Genomic DNA, 18,729 nt, shown 5'->3' with positions numbered 1-18,729 from the left:
TACTCAGGAGGCTGAGGCAGGAGAATGGCATGAACCTGGGAGGGGGAGCTTGCAGTGAGCCAAGATCGCACCACTGCACTCCAGCCTGGGCGACAGAGTGAGACTCTGTCTCAAAAAAATAAAAATAAAAATAAAATAAGAGCCAGGCACTGTAGCTCATGCCTACAATCTCAGCATTTGGGGAGGATGAGGCAGGCAGATCACCTGAGGTCAGGGTTTCAAGACTAGCCTGGCAGGGTGGGAGTCCGAAGTTCGAGAACAGCCTGGCCAAATGGTAAAACCTCTCTACTAAAAATACAAAACTCAGCCGGGCGTGGTGGCACGCATCTGTAATCCCACTACTCCGGAGGCTGAGACAGGGGAATCGCTTGAACCCAGGAAGCAGAGGTTGCAGTGAGTGGAGATCGCACTCCTGTGCTCCAGCCTTTGCTACGAGAGCAAAACTCAGTCTCAAAAAAAAAAGAAAAAAGGGCCAAATTGGCCAACATGGCAAAACCCCATCTCTACTAAAAAAAACAAAAATTAGCCAGGTGTGGTGGCGTGTCTGTAATCCCAGCTACTCAGGAGGCTGAGGCAGGAGTATCGCTTGAACCTGTGGGGCGGAGGTTGCAGTGTGCCAGGATCACGCCACTGCATCCAGCCTAGGCGACAGAGCAAAACTCTGTCTCAAAAGATAAATAAATAAAAATAAGCTGGGCACAGTGTCTCATACCTGTGATCCCAGCCCTTGGAGAGGTGATTGTTTGAGTCCAGGAGTTTCAGATCAGCCTGGGCAATGTAGGGAGACTGCATTTCTACAAAAAATAAATTGCTGGGTATGGTGGCACATTCCTATGGTCCTGGCTACTTGGAAAGCTAAAGCAAGAGGATCACTTGAGCCCAGGAAGTCAAGGCTGCAGTGAGCCACGATCATGCCACTGTATTCCCATCTGGACAACAGAGAGACCCTCTCTTAAAGTAAATAATTTATTAAAATAAAAGCAAGGTAGGGCCGGGCACAGTGGCTCAAGCCTGTAATCCCAGCACTTTGGGAGGCCGAGACGGGTGGATCACGAGGTCAGGGGATCGAGACCATCCTGACGAACACGGTGAAACCCTGTCTCTACTAAAAAAAAATACAAAAAAAAAACTAGCCAGGCGAGGTGGCGGTCGCCTGTAGTCCCAGCTACTCGGGAGGCTGAGGCAGGAGAATGGCGCGAACCTGGGAGGCAGAGCTTGCAGTGAGCTGAGATCCGGCCACTGCACTCCAGCCTGGGCGACAGAGCGAGACTCTGTCTCAAAATCAAAAAAAAACAGCAAGGTAGCATTATAAACAAAGCACCTCAACTATACTGTTCAGCTGATTAATTAGTATTATGGGAGTACAAAAGCAAACTCCTTAGGGGCCCAACCGTTTTTGATTCCAATAAAGGTGCCGGGTGCAGTGGCTCACACTTGTAATCCCAGAACTTTGGGAGGCCGAGGCAGGCGAATCATTTGAGGTTAGGAATTCAAGACCAGCCTGGCCAACATGATGAAACCCCGTTTCTACCAAAAATACAAAAAAATTAGCTGGGCTTAGTGGCATGCACCCATAGTCCCAGCTACTTGGGAGGCTGAGGCAGGAGAATCACTTGAACCTGGTAGGTGGAGGCTGCAGTGAGCCAAGATTGCATCACTGCACTCCAGGCTGGGTGACAGAGCAAGACTCCATCTCAAAACAACAACAACAACAACAACAACAACAACAACAACAAAGGTTCCTACTATTTTTTACATAAATGCCTTCTAAAATCCAGTACATATTTCTCTTCTTTGGCAAATACAGTACAATAAACATAATTTAATTTTTCTGATTGTATGTCAGTTATTGTAACCATCTTGTGGGGGATGTATAAATTAGCATGAATCTATTCCAACACTAGGACATACTTATTTTTTTTTTTTTTTTTTTTTTTGAGGCGGAGTCTCGCTCTGTCGCCTGGACTGGAGTGCAGTGGCCGGATCTCAGCTCACTGCAAGCTCCGCCTCCCGGGTTTACGCCATTCTCCTGCCTCAGCCTCCCGAGTAGCTGGGACTACAGGCGCCCGCCGCCTCGCCCGGCTAGTTTTTGTATTTTTAGTAGAGACGGGGTTTCACCGTGTTCGCCAGGATGGTCTCGATCTCCTGACCTCGTGATCCGCCCGTCTCAGCCTCCCAAAGTGCTGGGATTACAGGCTTGAGCCACCGCGCCCGGGGGACATACTTATTAAGTTGCTTTTTGTTTTGTTTCATTTTTTTATTGAAACTGAGTCTTGCTCTTGACACCCAGGCTACAGAGCAGTGGCGCGATCTTGGCTTACTGCAACCTCCACCTCCCAGGTTCAGGCTGTTCTCCCACCTCAGCCTCCCAAGTAGCTGGGATTACAGGCACTTGTCAACATGCCCGGCTAATTTTTGTATTTTTGTAGAGATGGGGTTTCACCATGTTGCCCACGCTGGTCTCGAATTCCTGACCTCAGGTGATTCGCCCACTTCGGCCTCCCAAAGTGCTGGGATTATAGGCGTGAGCCACCGCGCACGGCCTTAACTTGCTTTCCTAAGTAAATTCAAGCGATTATCCTGCCTTAGCATCCCGAGTAGCTGGTATCACAGGTATGTACCACCATGCCTGGCTAATTTTTAAATGTATGAGGCTGAGGCTTCACTGAGCTGAAATCGCACCACTGCACTCTGGCCTGGGCAACACAGCAACACCCCGTCTCAAACAAAAAAAAAAGAAAGAAAAAAAGAGGATCTATTTCCTGTGTATTAACAAAAAGTGCTGCCGGGCGCGGTGGCTCACACCTGTAACCCCAACACTTTGGGACGCTGAGGCGGGTGGATCACGAGGTCAGGAGATCAAGACCATCCTGGCTAACACAGTGAAACCCCATCTCTACTAAAAAAAAAAAAAAAAAAAATTAGCCAGGCATGGTGGCGGGCACCTGTAGTCCCAGCTACTTAGGAGGCTGAGGCAGGAGAATGGTGTGAACTCGGGAGGCGGAGCTTGCAGTGAGCCAAGATTGCACCACTGCACTCCAGCCTGGGCGACAAAGTGAGACTCCAGTTCAAAAAAAAAAAAAGGGCTAATAGGCCAGGGGTGGTGGTTCATGTCTATAATCTCAACACTTTGGGAAGCCAAGGTGGGAGTACTTCTTGAGCCCAGGAGTTTGAGACCAGTCTGGGTAACATAGTGAGACCTCGTCTCTACTAAAAAATACATTTAAAAATTAGCCAGGTATCATGGCGCATACCTGTGGTCCCACTTCCTTGGGAGGCTGAGGCGGGAGGATTGCTTGATTCCAGGATTTCGAGGCTACAGTAAGCTATGATTAGCCTGGGCAACAGAGCATGACCCTAAGCATCAAAAAATTTAAAAAGTGCAGTAAGTTGCCAACTGAACATCCTCATCCATGTCAAATTCTCGCCCTAACCCTAGCTAAATATGGCTCTCTCACCAACCATGTTCAGTTGCAGGAATCCCTATCTATCCTCTCTTGAAAAGATGAAAGCAAGAGCAAATTAAGTCATAGATTTAATGCCAACAACACAATAACCTTAGTCTGTGATAAAGACTCAGGCATATTTCTGTCTTTATACACTCACACTCACTCTGCCCCGAGTCTCCAGCTCTGCATCCACCAAAGTAACATTAACTTCCCACTAGTTACTCTGTCCCAAGGCTTCACAGGGAAGGGGATAAGGAGGGAAGCCACCTTCCCTCTTTGGCCAGTCAGAAGGAAGGAAGGTATCAAAATGTAGGCTAACCTACCTCAGCTTTCTTAGGGATGCAGGTTCAATAAAACAATTTTTCTTCTAGTACAGTCATGATGACCACAACCAGTCACAAAGATTAAGAATCTTTTGTTTCTTAGGCCGGGTATGGTAGCTCATGCCTGTAATTCCAGCACTTTGGGAGGCCAAGGCAGGCGGATCACTTGAGGTCTGGAGTTTGAGACCAGCCTGGCCAACATGTCAAAACCCTGTCTTTATGAACAATACAAAAATTAGCTGGGCATGGTGGTGTGCACCTGTAATCTCAGCTATTCCGGAGGCTGGGGCACAAGAAGCACTTAAACCGGGGAGGCGGAGGTTGCAGTGAGCCGCCACTATACTCTGGCCTAGGCAACAGAGAAAGACCCTGTCTTCAAAAAAAAAATCTGGCCGGGCGCGGCGGCTCAAGCCTGTAATCCCAGCACTTTGGGAGGCCGAGACGGGTGGATCACGAGGTCAGGAGATCGAGAACATCCTGGCTAACGCGGTGAAACCCCGCCTCTACTAAAAAATACAAAAAACTAGCTGGGCGTGGTGGTGGGCGCCTGTAGTCCCAGCTACTCCAGAGACTGAGGCAGGAGAATGGTGTAAACCCAGCAGGCGGAGCTTGCAGTGAGCTGAGATCCGGTGACTGCATTCCAGCCTGGGGGACAGAGGGAGACTCTGTCTCAAAAAAAAAAAAAAAAAAAAAAGGCCGGGCGCGGTGGGAGGCCGAGACAGGCGGATCACGAGGTCAGGAGATCGAGACCATCCTGGCTAACACGGTGAAACCCCATCTCTACTAAAAATGCAAAAAAATTAGCCGGGCGTGGCAGCGAGCACTTGTAGTCCCAGCTACTTGGGAGGCTGAGGCAGGAGAATGGCGTGAACCTGGGAGGCGGAGCTTGCAGTGAGCCGAGATCGCGCCACTGCACTCCAGCCTGGGCAACTGAGCGAGACTCCGTCTCAAAAAAAAAAAAAACATCATCTTTGCTTCTTGATACTCTAAGCCACAATGTTTAACTCTTGCTTCTTATTTTCAAGCACAGAAAAACCATGACAGTACTCAACACACAGTACAACTACTATGGAAAACAGTTTGGAGGTTCTGGAAAAAACTAAAAATTGAGCTACCATATGATCCAGCAATCCCATTGCTGGGTATAGACCCAAAATAAAGGAAATCAGTATACTGAAGAAATATCTGCATTCCTATGTTTGCTGCAGCACTGTTTACAATAGCTGAGATCTGGAAGTAACCTAAGCGTCTATCAACAGATGAATAGATAAAACATGGTTCTTATACATAATGGAGTACTATTTAGCCATAAAAAAGAATGACATCCTGTCATTTGAAACAACATGAATGGAACTGGAGATCATTATGTTAAGTAAAATAACCCAGGAACAGAAAGACAAACATCACATGTTCTCAGTTGTGGGAACTAAAAATCAAAACAATTGAACTCATAATCACAGACAGTAGAGGATGGGTTACCAGAGGCTAGGAAGGATAGTGGGAGACTTGGGGACTTGAGGGAGATAGGGATGGTTAATGAGTACAAAAAAAATAACAACAAGATCCACTATTTGACAGAACAACAGGGTAACTATAGTCAATAATAACTTAATTGTATACTTTTTTTTTTCTCCTGAGACAGGGTCTCTTTCACCCAGGCTGGAGTGCAATGGTGCAATCTCGGTTCCCTGCAACCTCTACCTCCTGGGTTCAAGCGATTCTCCCACCTCAGCCTCCCAAGTAGCTGCGACTACACAGTTGAACATCAAATCAATTTTTTTTTAATTTTTTTTTTTTTTAAACAGAGTTTCACTCTGTTGCCCAGGCTGGAGTGCAGTGTGTGATCTCAGCTCACTGCAACCTCCGCCTCCCAGGTTCAAGCAGTTCTCCTGTCTCAGCCTCCCAAGTAGCTAGGATTACAGGCACCCGCCACCATGCCTGGCTAATTTTTGTATTTTTAGTAGAGACGGAGTTTCATCATATTGGCCAAGCTGTTCTTGAACTCCTGACTTCAGGTGATCCACCTGCCTCAGCTTCCCAAAGTCCTGGGATTACAGGCGTGACCCACCATTTCTGGCTTCAAATCAATTTTTTTTTTTGAGTCTCGCTCTGTTGCCCAGGCTGGAGTCCAGTGGCACGATCTCGGCTCACTGCAAGTTCTGCCTCCCAGGTTCACGCCATTCTCCTGCCTCAACCTCCCGAGTAGCTGGGACCACAGGCGCCCACCACCACGCCCAGCTAATTTTTTGTAATTTTAGTAGAGACGGGGTTTCACCGTGTTAGCCAGGATGATTTCGATCTCCTGACTTCATGATCAACCCGCCTCAGCCTCCCAAAGTGAGCCGCTGCGCCCGGCCTTCAAATCAATTCTTAATGAAGACCAGATGACCTAAAATAATAATTCTCATTATTCACATCCCTGCATGAACCATTTCAACATTTGGCACTCACTGTCACAAATTCACAAATTATCTCACAAGTGATTTATAAAAGTTCAACATACCTGTTAAGTCATTTTGAGACAGTTACATCATCTCTAGGTTTTATTACAAGCCTAAAATATAAATACTGATTTATTTAATACTTCTGACAGTTTTCATTTCATAGTTCTTCAACTTTCCTCATGAATCCAGGATATAAAGTCCTGGATTTTCCTTTTTTAGTAAAAGTATACTGGTTTTATTTTGCTGATATCCTTATTACTTATTCACTCATGCCAAAAGCAACTTTCTCAAAATGTCAGTTACCTAAAGAATGTATCTATCTAAACAAAGTCATGCCATCCATTTAAACATTAACATACCTGCCACATAAGTATCTGGCCCAGTTTTCATCCAAATACAAAATACCTTAATAAAGAAAGCTCCTACCACTATACTAATAAGAAATATCCCACATCCTCATATGTCTAAAGAACTGCTCAACTGGCTGGGCACAGTGGCTCACGCCTGTAATCCCAGCACTTCGGGAGGCAGAGGCGGGCAGATCACAAGGTCAGGAGATCAAGACCATCCTGGCTAACATGGTGAAACCCCGTTTCTACTAAAAATACAAAAATCAGCCAGGCGTAGTGGCACGCGCCTATAGTTCCAGCTACTTGAGAGGCTGAGGCAGGAGAATTGTTCAAACCTGGGAGGCGGCAGTTGCAGTAAGCCATGATCACGCCACTGCACTCCAGCCTGGGAAACAGAGCGAGACTCTGTCTCAAAAAAAAAGCATCGCTCAACTGTTCTCTACATCCAGATTACTCTCGAAAACAAAGGCTCAGAAAAATTACCTTCCAAAGTTACCTTCCTGAAACTTCATGTTCTATCTTGTAAGCAACTACTACATAAACTGTATTTCATAAAACGAATACACTCACTGCCTCCATTTCCTCACTAAACATCTCCTTAAACTTCTTTATTCTGGTTTCCATCACCCTATCACTCTAACAGTAGGAAAAATGCTACTCCTCAGGTCACCACTGGTCTCCTAATTGTCAAATCTTTCTTCTGTTCTCATTGTTTCATCTGTCTCTGTCATTCAAAACATTTCATATGGCCAGGCACAGTGGTTCACGCCTGCAATCCCAGCACTTTGGGAGGCTGAGGCAGGCGGATCACCTGAGGTCAGGAGTTCAAGACCAGCCTGGCCAACATGGTGAAACCCCATCTCTACAAAAATACAAAAATTAGCCGGGCATGATGGCAAGTGCCTGTAATCCCAGCTACTTGGGAGGCTGAGGTGGGAGAACAGCTTGAACCTGGGAGGTGGAGGTTGCAGTGAGCCAAGATGGCGCCACTGCACTCCAGCCTGGGTGACAGAGGGAGACTCCATCTCAAAAAAAAAGAAAAAATATATAAAGACTAGCCAGGTGTGGTGGCACATGCCTGTAATCCCAGCTATTCAGAGGAGGCTGAGGCACGAGAATCACTTAAACCTGGGAGGCAGAAGTTGCAGTGAGTCGAGATTGCATCACTGCACTCCAGTCTGGGCTATAAAGTGAGACTCCATCTCAAAAATAAAGAAAAAACAAACAAACAAACATTGTCAACAAAAACTGTCAACTTCTGTTCACAAACCATCAAGTCCTCAATAAAATGCAAACTCTTTATTCCTTCCAATCCCTATACTTTGGTCAAACTAACCTTGGTATTCTCCTAAACTGTCCCTGCTTTTTTGCCTTCACATTCCACAGGCATGTTTACTTAAGCACATACTGCACACGCCCATTTTCTCTTTTTTGGCGGGAGGAATCGCTTGAGCCCAGGTAGGTTAAGGCTGCAGTGAGCCTGATTGTATCACTGCACTCCTGGGTGACAGAGTAAGACCCAGTCTCAGACAAAATAGAACAAAACAAAATAACAGCAAATTCTAATAAAACTAAACTCTGAATACAAAATTTAAAGTGTTTTGACAATTTAATTGTAACTTCAGGAATTTGATACTTCTCTTTTTTTTGAGACAGAGTTTCACTCTTGTTGCCCAGGCTGGAGGACAATGGCGTGATCTCGGCTCACTGCAACCACCGCCTCCCGGGTTCAAACTATTCTCCTGCCTCAGCCTCCCAAGTAGCTGGGATTACAGGCGCCTACCACCATGCCCGGCTAATTTTTTATATTTTTAGTAGAGATGGGGTTTCTCCATGTTGGTCAGGATGGTCTCAAACTCCCAACCTCAGGTGATCCCCCCGCCTCAGCCTCCCAAAGTGCTGGGATTACAGGCGTGAGCCACTGTGCCCAGCCTTGATACTTGATTCTATAGGAAGAATCTAAGAAAACTAAGGCTCAGCCTACCCAACTCAAGGAATCCTTGCCAAACACTCAAGCTCAATTCAACAATGCTTTTCTCTGTCATGGCCAGCAGTACCCCAGAATCCTACACACACATTTAAACTGTGTCTGTCTGCTCACCAACATGTAAGCAACTAAAGATCAAGAACCTACATTATTCATCTGTATTCTAGCATCTAACATTGTTGACAACTGGCAGCAATAAATATTCGTTCAAGTGAACACCTATAGAGTAGCATAATACCATCTGCACAGGGAGAACCATCATTCAGGACTAATCTGAAGTAAGGTAAACTGAGCATTTCACAGAAACAACAGAGAATATACTACCTTAAGTTTTTCTTTTCAATTCTTTTTCTTGATTTTTTTTATTTTATTTTTTTTTTTTGAGACAAAGTCTCATTCTGTCTGCCCAGGCTGGAGCACAGTGGTGCGATCTCACCTCACCGTGACCTCTGCCTCCCCTCCAGGGTTCCAGCAATTCTCCCACCACAGCCTCCCAAGTAGGCGGGACTACACGTGTGTGCCACCACACCCAGCAATTTTTGTATTTTTTGGTAGAGACAGGGTTTCACTATGTTGGCCAGGTTGGTCTCAAACTCCTGACCTCAAGTGATCCACTTGCCTTGGCCTCCCAAAGAGCTGGGATTACAGGAGAAAGCCACTGCGCCCAGCCCATATACTACCTTAAGTTCTTACTAATGTAATTGTTGCCTCATTCCCACAAATCAAAGGAAACTCTCATCAGTGTTTCAAAACTTAGGGTTGGCACAGCAGTAATAGAATACATATTTTTAGACTTTCCAAAAGCCCCAAAAAGTTACATTTTATCCTACAATAAATTAGCAATTTACTTACCATTGATGAAAATTACCTGAACTAAGTAACAGCAGTAGTTATTTCTTGCTTATCAGATGACCTGACTGGCAATCATATGTGATAAATAATTGAGAAAATAATCACTTGCGAAATGGATTATCAATCAGTAGTGTACTTCAGTCACAATATGTAAATACAGAAACCCTGATTGGATGGGAAAAGAGGCTATAAAAATACTTCAGTGACAATATGTAAATACAGAAACCCCAACTGGATGGGAAAGAGGCTATAAAAATACATTTTGTGGGCCTAGAGCAGTGGCTCATGCCTGTAATCCCAACACTTTGGGAGGCTGAGGTGAGCACTTGAACCCAGAAGTTGAAGACCAACCCAAGCAATATGATGAAATCCTGTCTCTACAAAAAAAAAAAAAAAAAAAAAAATTAGCTAGGCGTGGTGACACAAATCTGTAGTCCCAGGTACCCAAGAGGCTAAGGTGGATCACCTAAGCATGGGGAGGTCAAGGCTACAGTGAGCTAAGATTGCACCACTGCACTCTAGCCTGGGTGACAGAGTGAGACCTTACCTCAAAAAAAAAAAAGGCCGGGCGCAGGGGCTCATGCCTGTAATCCCAGCACTTTGGGAGGCCGAGGTGGGCAGATCATGAGGTCAGGAGTTCGAGACCAGCCTGATCAACATAGTGAAACCCTGTCCCTATTAAAAACACAAGCCGCAGCTGGGCGCGGTGGCTCATGCCTGTAATCCCAGCACTTTGGGAGGCCGAGGCGGGCAGATCACTGAGGTAAGGAGTTCGAGACCAGCCTCAATATGGAGAAACCCCATCTCTATTAAAAATATAAAATTAGGCCGGGCGCGGTGGCTCAAGCCTGTAATCCCAGCACTTTGGGAGGCCGAGACGGGCGGATCACGAGGTCAGGAGATCGAGACCATCCTGGCTAACACGGTGAAACACCGTCTCTACTAAAAAATACAAAAAACTAGCCGGGCGAGGTGGCGGGCGCCTGTAGTCCCAGCTACTCGGGAGGCTGAGGCAGGAGAATGGCGTGAACCCGGGAGGCGGAGCTTGCAGTGAGCTGAGATCCGGCCATTGCACTCCAGCCTGGGTGACAGAGCGAGACTCCGTCTCAAAAAAAAAAATAAAATAAAATAAAATAAAATAAAATTAGTGGTAATGCATGCCTGTAATCCCAGCTACTCGGGAGACTGATGCAGGAGAATCACTTGAACCTGGGAGGCGGAGGTTGCAGTGAGCCGAGATCGCGCCATTGTACTCCAGTCTGGGCAACAAGAGTGAAACTCTGTCTCAAAAAAAAAATACAAGTCACACATGGTGGCTCACGCCTGTAATCCCAGCACTTTGGGAGGCCGAGGCGGGCAGATCACCTGAGGTCAGGAGTTCGAGACCAGCACAGAGAAACTCTGTCTCTACTAAAAATACAAAATTAGCCGGGCATGGTGGCGCATGCCTGTAATCCCAGCTACTTGGGAGGCTGAGGCAGGAGAATCGCTTGAACCCAGGAGGCGGAGGTTGCATTGAGCCAAGATCATACCATTGCACACTAGCCTGGGCGACAAGAGCTAGACTCCATCTCACAAAATAAAATAAAATAAAATAAAATACAAAAAAAAAAATTGGCCGGGCGCGGTGGCTCAAGCCTGTAATCCCAGCACTTTGGGAGGCCGAGACGGGCGGATCACGAGGTCAGGAGATCGAGACCATCCTGGCTAACACGGTGAAACCCCATCTCTACTAAAAATACAAAAACTAGCCGGGCGAGGTGGCGGGCGCCTGTAGTCCCAGCTACTCGGGAGGCTGAGGCAGGAGAATGGCGTAAACCCGGGAGGCGGAGCTTGCAGTGAGCTGAGATCCGGCCACTGCACTCCAGTCCGGGTGACAGAGCGAGACTCCGCCTCAAAAAAAAAAAAAAAGAAAAGAAAAGGAGGCGGAGGTTGTAGTGAACTGAGATCACACCACTGTACTCCGGCCTGGGCGACAGAATGAAACTCCATCTCAAAAAAAAAAAAAAATTAGAAGGGCGCAGTGGCTCACACCTGCAATTCCAGCACTTTGGGAGGCCGAGGCGGGCGGATCAGGAGGTCAGGAGATCTATACCATCCTGGCTAACATGGTGAAACTCCGGCTAAAAATACAAAAAATTAGCCGGGCGTGGTGGCAGGCACCTGTGGTCCCACCTACTCGGGAGGCTGAGGCAGGAGAATGGTGTGAACTCAGAAGGCGGAGTTTGCAGTGAGCCAAGATGGCACCACTGCACTCCACCCTGGGTGACAGAGCAAGACTCCCTCCAAAAAAAAAAAAAAATTAGCCGGGCGTGGAGATGCATGACTGTAGTCCCAGCTAGTTGGGAAGCTGAGGCATGAGAATCACTTAAGCCAGGGGGACAGAGGTTGCAGTGAGCCAAGACGCACCACAGCACTCCAGCCTAGGCAACAGAGCAATATTCTGTCTCAAAAATATAAAAATAAAAGAAGCCAGGTGTGGTGGCTCACGCCTGTAATCCCAGCACTTTGGGAAGCCAAGGCAGGCGGATCACCTGAGGTCATGAGTTCAGGACCAATGTGGCAACATGCTGAAACTTCACCTCCTAAAAATACAAAATGACCCAGGGGTTGGCTAATTTCTGTAATCCCGCCTCTGGGAGGCCGAGGCAGGCGGATCACCTGAAGTCAGGAGTTCCAAGACTAATATGGCCAACGTGGTGAAATTACATCTCTACCAAAAATACAAAAATTAGCCAGGTGTGTTGGCGGGCGCCTGTAACCCCAGCTACTTGGGATGCTGAGGCAGCAGAATCACTTGAACCCGGTGGGCAGAGGTTGCAGTGAGCGAAGATCGCACCACTGCACTCCAACCTGGGTGACAGAGCAAGACTCCATCTCTGAACAAATAAATAAAGAGTATTACCTAGTCTTAAATAAAACACCTACTCTGCTCCTTAATGTGAGCCCTATTGCATACTTCAAACCCAAATAGTTAACTGGATTACAATTCAATTATGCTATGTCCAGCATAGTTATCAAAAAATTAAAACTTACCAAACATTGTTTACAAATGGTTAAAAAAAGGCCGGGCGCGGTGGCTCAAACCTGTAATACCAGCACTGTGGGAGGCCGAGACGGGCGGATCACAAGGTCAGGAGATCGAGACCATCCTGGCTAACACAGTGAAACCCGGTCTCTACTAAAAAATACAAAAAACTAGCCAGGCGAGGTGGCGGGCGCCTGTAGTCCCCGCTACTCGGGAGGCTGAGGCAGGAGAATGGCGTAAACCCAGGAGGCGAAGCTTGCAGTGAGCTGAGGTCCGGCCACTGCACTCCAGCCTGGGCGACAGAGCGAGACTCCGTCTCAAAAAACAAACAAACAAACAAACAAACAAATGGTTAAAAAAAAGGCCAGGTGCCGTGGCTCACGCCTGTAATCCCAACACTTTGGGAGGCCAAGGCGGGCGGATCACGAGGTTAGGAGATCAAGACCATCTTAGCTAACACAGTGAAACCCCGTCTCTACTAAAAATACAAAACATTAGTCAGGCATGGTGGCGGGCACCTATAGTCCCAGCTACTGGGGAGGCTGAGACAGGAGAATGGCGTGAACCCGGGAGGTGGAGCTTGAAGTGAGCTGAGAATGCACCACTGCACTCCAATCTGGGCGACAGTAAGACTCCGTCTCAAAAAAAAAAGGGGGTAGAGGGCCGGGCGCGGTGGCTCAAGCCTGTAATCCCAGCACTTTGGGAGGCCGAGACGGGCGGATCACGAGGTCAGGAGATCGAGACCATCCTGGCTAACACGGTGAAACCCCGTCTCTACTAAAATATACAAAAAATTAGCCGGGCGAGATGGCGGGCGCCTGTAGTCCCAGCTACTCGGGAGGCTGAGGCGAGAGAATGGCGTAAACCCGGGAGGCGGAGCTTGCAGTGAGCTGAGATCCGGCCACTGCACTCCAGCCTGGGCGACAGAGCGAGACTCCGTCTCAAAAAAAAAAAAAAGGGGGTAGAAAAAAATAAAAATTAAAAAGTACAAAAAAAATTTTTTTTTTTGAGATGCAGTCTTACTCTGTCGTCCAGGCTGGATGGAGTCCAATGGCACAAAATTGGCTCCACCTCCCGGGTTCAAGCAATTCTAAAGTCTCAGCCTCCCGAGTAGCTGGGACTACAGGCGCGCGCCACCACGTCACGCTAATTTTTGTATTTTTAGTAGAGAAAGGGTTTCACCATGTTGATTAGGTTAGTCTCAACTCCCAAACTCGTGACCTGCCCTCCTAGGCCTCCAAAAGTACTGGGGATTACAGGCATGAGCCACCGCGCCCAGCCACAAAAAAAAAATTTTAAGCAGCATCTTTGAGAGAAACTAAAAAAATGTCAAGTAAACTCAGTAGGAAATACCAGCATAAACGGTTTACATTAAAATTGTAAAAACTAATGTGATACATTTGATTGAGTTAGAAAAAAAGGATTATATTCTAAATACTTGATAATTGGGGCAAAATTACATCAAAATCTACCACAAAGATTACATGGTGATATTCCCTACATGTCCTCACTCTCTTTGCCTTCCTTCAGGTTATATCTCCACTCTCCTTTTTGGAAAAAACAGCTGCTTCTAAAATCTATCAGAGATCTACTAATTTACCAGTCAACACCATGGGTACCCTAACACTTTTAAGGACGCTCTATTTACTCAAAATGACAACTAAGAAAGAACAGATATTTGCTGACATACAGGTTTCTCACAAGGAAAAATAAACAAAATAAGACAGGTTTGCTTAAGGGCAGAGAACTTTGCAATCTGTAAATGCCTGCAGACTGCTTCTTCTGAGCAGGCATTAACCCTTCATAATATACTTAACCACCCCCACCCCCACCCCCACCCCCCACAAAGTGTCTTATTAGCAAAGGAAATCTTAACAGTAAGACATCATTAAAAAAAAAAAAAGGGGCCGGGCGCGGTGGCTCAGGCCTGTAATTCCAGCACTTTGGGAGGCCAAGACGGGCGGATCACGAGGTCAGGAGATCGAGACCATCCTGGCTAACATGGTGAAACCCCATCTGTACTAAAAAACACAAAAAACTAGCTGGGCGAGGTGGCGGGCGCCTGTAGTCCCAGCTACTTGAGAGGCCGAGGCAGGAGAATGGCGTAAACCCGGGAGGCGGAGATTGCAGTGAGCTGAGATCTGGCCACTGCACTCCAGCCTGGGCGACAGAGCAAGACTCCGTCTCAAAAAAAAAAAAAAAGGATTGGGAAATCAACAATTAATTCAAAGCTAACATTTTAGACGTAAAGGCTTCACTTCAGACCACTCCAAACCTTCAAGAAAGCTTTATACTTTCTACATATATTTTACACTTAAGAGGGTAGATACAGGGACCAGTTCCCATCACGATACAAGTACATATTGAAATAAACCTATTATTCTCCATGTTCTCACACCATTTCTCCCCATACAATAAAAGTCACTCAGGCTAATACTAAGAGAGACACTCCTGGTGATCACTACATAGACTGCACTAGTAACCAGGAAAGGGAAGCTGAGGTGTTATTGTTGTTCCAATATAGTTCTAAAGGCAACTCCATGTGACTACTGCTGGTCCACCCACATTTAAAGGGAGGACAGAGGAAACTAGAGCGGCAGGAAACAGGAGGGGTAATTACCACAACCCTTTCCCATGGCCTCATTCTCTCCCATGCCACCACTTTCGGGCATATTTCAATCACAACAAAAACCTTCCTTCTCTGAAAGGTTTCATAATTATTGAGGGTGAGAGGCAACAGGGAAGCAAATGAGGGAAATCGGCGCTGTGGGAAAATCTCTCGCCACATGTGTCAACTAGCCATAAGTAGGAAAATCAGGAATACACTGGCAGCAAGCAAAAGGACAGTTTGGGAAACTAATCACTTCTGCCTAATGATAAGAGAAGCCTTCAAAGCAGTGGAAGGTCGGCCCTAGCGAAGGGGCTCCACAGGTGAGTGTACTGAAAGAAACTATCATCTCCAGGGAGCGGAATACATTCCCTTTCCTGAGGTAAAAGGGGAACACACCAATGTCGGACACGGGACAGCTTAGGAATCATGTTCATCTTCCTTCCACCTTTCCCAAACTGACACTAAAAAGGATACACAATTCACAGCGAAAAGTGAGGAATGCAATAACTAGCCGCATACCCCTTGGTGAAAAAAGCGCTGTCATAACGTAAGAGGAATTTAAGAATGGGTTCACCCAAGAAATTAATTATATGCCCTTCAAATAAAAGATGATGTTTGGATACCTTATGGAGACCTGAAAAAACCCTCAACCAGCTGGGCACCGTGGTGCACACCTGTAATCCCAGCTACTCAGGAGGCTGAGGTGCAAGAATCGCTGAAGCCCAGGAGCGGGAGGCCAGCCTGAGCAATATATGGAGACCATATCTCTAAAATGAATAGTAATTTTTTAAAATCTCTCAACTGTTAGGATACGCTGGTGCTATGGAAAGATTATAAGCCTAAATACTGGCAAACCATATACCTTCCTTGAATGTGAGATAAAAACAATATTCAATAGAAGTGGTAGTAAATGACTGGATTACATCAAACAGGATATAACAGTAATAATGGGATCAACCCTTAAAGCGAGCCAGGGTTAGAGACCAGAGTGGTGACAGCTGAGAAGCGTGGGCAACTAATTAGATTAAAAACTCGGGGAAAATGTGGAAAAGCCGAGTGGGAAAGTGATTCAGAGGCAAAGAGAACTGAGTTGTAATGCACCAATGAAAGAATAACATTTTGAATATGTATTATTAACAGACTGAGCTTTGCGGTTTACAAAGCGCTCAAAAACCTACACTAAAGAATGAACTGTGATATAACTAGACTACAGGAACCGGGGGTGAGGAGGAAAACTGAGTCCCAATTGAGACCAATGCCCTACAGAATTGAAAAGGAGAAGTAGAATTGAACTGTGCCTCCGGGTAAGCCAGGAAAGATTAGAGAGCGCAGAAGTTGGGTTTTAAAAGGGCCAGTCCCAAGACTAGCTACGGGCGTGAAAGCGGAAAGGTGATCAGATGGGACCGACAGCGTGGCGGGGAAGCTCCAGTCTACTGGCAGGCACCGAGGTGGGAGAGAAAACCACACCCTCCAGGGCAGAAACCCGAAGGGGGGAGGGGAGGCGCCCCTGGGGTTGGGTGGGGCCCGGCTGACCCGGACAGGGGAAAGTAGGAAGAAGCACAAGGCAAAGTGAGGGGAAGAGGCAGTAGGGCGCCCGGGCCTGGACACACAGGGACCGTGGAGCTGGCGAGTGAAGCTCGGCCCGGTCCTCACGGATGGGCGGCGGGGAAGTCTGCAGGCGGTGGGGATTCAGACGAGCTGAACCCAGGACCAGAAAGCGCACGCTGCAGGGCTCAGGCCCCTGGAACAGGGAAGGAGAGGGACAGTATGGCAATTACCGCTGCTGCTCTCGGAGGACTCAAGACCCGCTGCCGCCGCCGCCGCTCGTTACCTGCCAATGTGCCTCTTACAAAGCGGCGGCGGCGGCACAGGCTGCCCAACCCGTCACGTGACCTCGCGTCACGAGCGAAGGAGGAGCCACAACACGTCGCCCGTGCGCGGCTTCAGAGCCCGCCCAGACGGCGCGCAGCCTCTTCTAGCCACCACCTTCACCCCAAGCCCGCGAGGCCGACCGCGCGGAGGTGGGGGGAGAACCACAGGAAAGAAAAAAATAAGGGAGACTTGATAATATGTATTGCACTCGGAGTCATCAGGAGACTACTACCCACCGCATCCAGGGTGCCTACAACTGCAGTTCGTCGTCGCGCCATGATGACCTCACAAGGCACCACAGGTTGCTCCCCTGTGGCCGCCTCTCTCATCACGTGATGTGGTCCAGCCACTCAGGGCAAGCCTGGCCTCCCAAACGTTGCACGAGGGGACCACGACTCCCAACATGCTGCATAGCCAAGGCGACGCCTACCTCACCCTTTCTCCCGCGGGCTCCCAAACGCACCCGCTAGAAACCTTAGTGCCGAGGGAAGGCCGGGACGGAAAGTGGACTAAGCTGGCTTGAAGGAGTAATACTATTGGACGCCGCCCGCCAGGTAGCGGAGCGTGGTGCCTGCTGGGAGGTGTAGTCCTGGCGGGGGGTGGGGTTCTGCTCCCACGTTCCTGGGCTTGCTCTGCGCCCTGCCCCCTGCGCGGGAAAACGCCAACGGCTCGCTGCGAGAGCCTCCGCAAGGCGGAAGGTCCGCCCACTTTTAGTCTTGTTCGGTGAGGTTCAACTTGCCCTCCCAAGCCCCTTCTGGGTGAAAAGACTAGCATCTATTGAACGCCTACTCCAAGTCCACCGTTTATACAATCATTTCTGTTATATAATCAACCCCTTGAGTCTAGGATTTCCTATATTTAAGGATAAAAAAAAGAAGCTTAGAGTTGCTTCTTGACCGAAGAAACCCAGGTTTTCTGCCTTAGAAAATTAAAGATCTCCTCTCAATAGGATCTGACCTGTTGTCAACTCCAAAAATTACATATAAATAAGGTGATGGTTTATAATTGTAGCATAGTGTTTTAAAAGTATTTTCCATTTACTGGCCTGTTTGGATGTGAGGGCGATCTGGCTGCGATATCTGTCACCCCATTGATTGCCAGGGCTGATTCCGCTGATCTGGCTGGCTAGGCGGGTGGCCCTTCCTCCCGCACCGCTCCCGAGGCTGCATGCTCGGTCGAAAAGGAGGAGCATCCCCCATAGAGGAGGACACGTCAAGGATATAGGAGTAGCTGCACGCCCCTGTTAACAAGCTCTCAAGGTCCTCCAAACAGGCTCTCAAGGTCTGCTTACTGGCCTGTTTTATCCCAAGCTAGTTACATATAAGGACTTTGCAGTCCCGGCATGCCTTACCTCAATTGGAGCTTTTCTCTGTAGTAACACCACTTCACCGGCTTGTGAAAATTAAATAAGATTATGTAAAATGCCTGCTTGGCACATAATAAACCCTCAATAAGTATCAGTAATCATTTTCACACTCTACCCATTAGGCCCAACAGGTCTAAGTAAGGTAGAAAGGGGAAATTAGCCTATACTGTACTTTGTACAGGGCACTATGCTAATTACTAATTTGCTAGTTATTATGTAAAACAATTGAAATCTTAAACAGTCCTGTCTAGTTCAAAGAAAGCCTTTGTTATTCATCTGAATTAAAGAATGCTGCCGGGCATGGTGGCTCATGCCTATAATCTCAGCACTTAGGGAGCCCGAGGAGGGCAGATCACAAGATCAGGAGTTCGAGACCAGCCTGACCAACATGGTGAAACCCCCTCTCTATTAAAAATATAAAAAAATTAGCCGGGCGTGGTGGCACAC

General features: G+C 47.4%; 1 protein-coding gene across 2 annotated transcripts in view; it reads right to left on the bottom strand.

Annotated features, from left to right (window-relative positions):
* Positions 1 to 16,932, bottom strand: part of UBAP2 (ubiquitin associated protein 2) — a 132,928-nt gene extending 115,996 nt beyond the window's left edge. For both annotated transcript variants that reach the window (XM_033238297.1, XM_033238299.1), the window contains exon 1: positions 16,823 to 16,932. The gene's annotated coding sequence lies outside the window, so the exon portion shown is untranslated. The remainder of the gene's footprint in view (positions 1 to 16,822) is intronic.
* Positions 16,933 to 18,729: the final 1,797 nt, after the last annotated feature.

The sequence above is a fragment of the Trachypithecus francoisi genome, unplaced genomic scaffold, assembly GCF_009764315.1.
Source record: "Trachypithecus francoisi isolate TF-2019V2 unplaced genomic scaffold, Tfra_2.0 Lachesis_group16, whole genome shotgun sequence".
Lineage (NCBI taxonomy): Eukaryota > Metazoa > Chordata > Mammalia > Primates > Cercopithecidae > Trachypithecus > Trachypithecus francoisi.
Note: the sequence above shows the minus strand (reverse complement) of the source record. Positions and strands in the feature narration are given on the sequence as shown.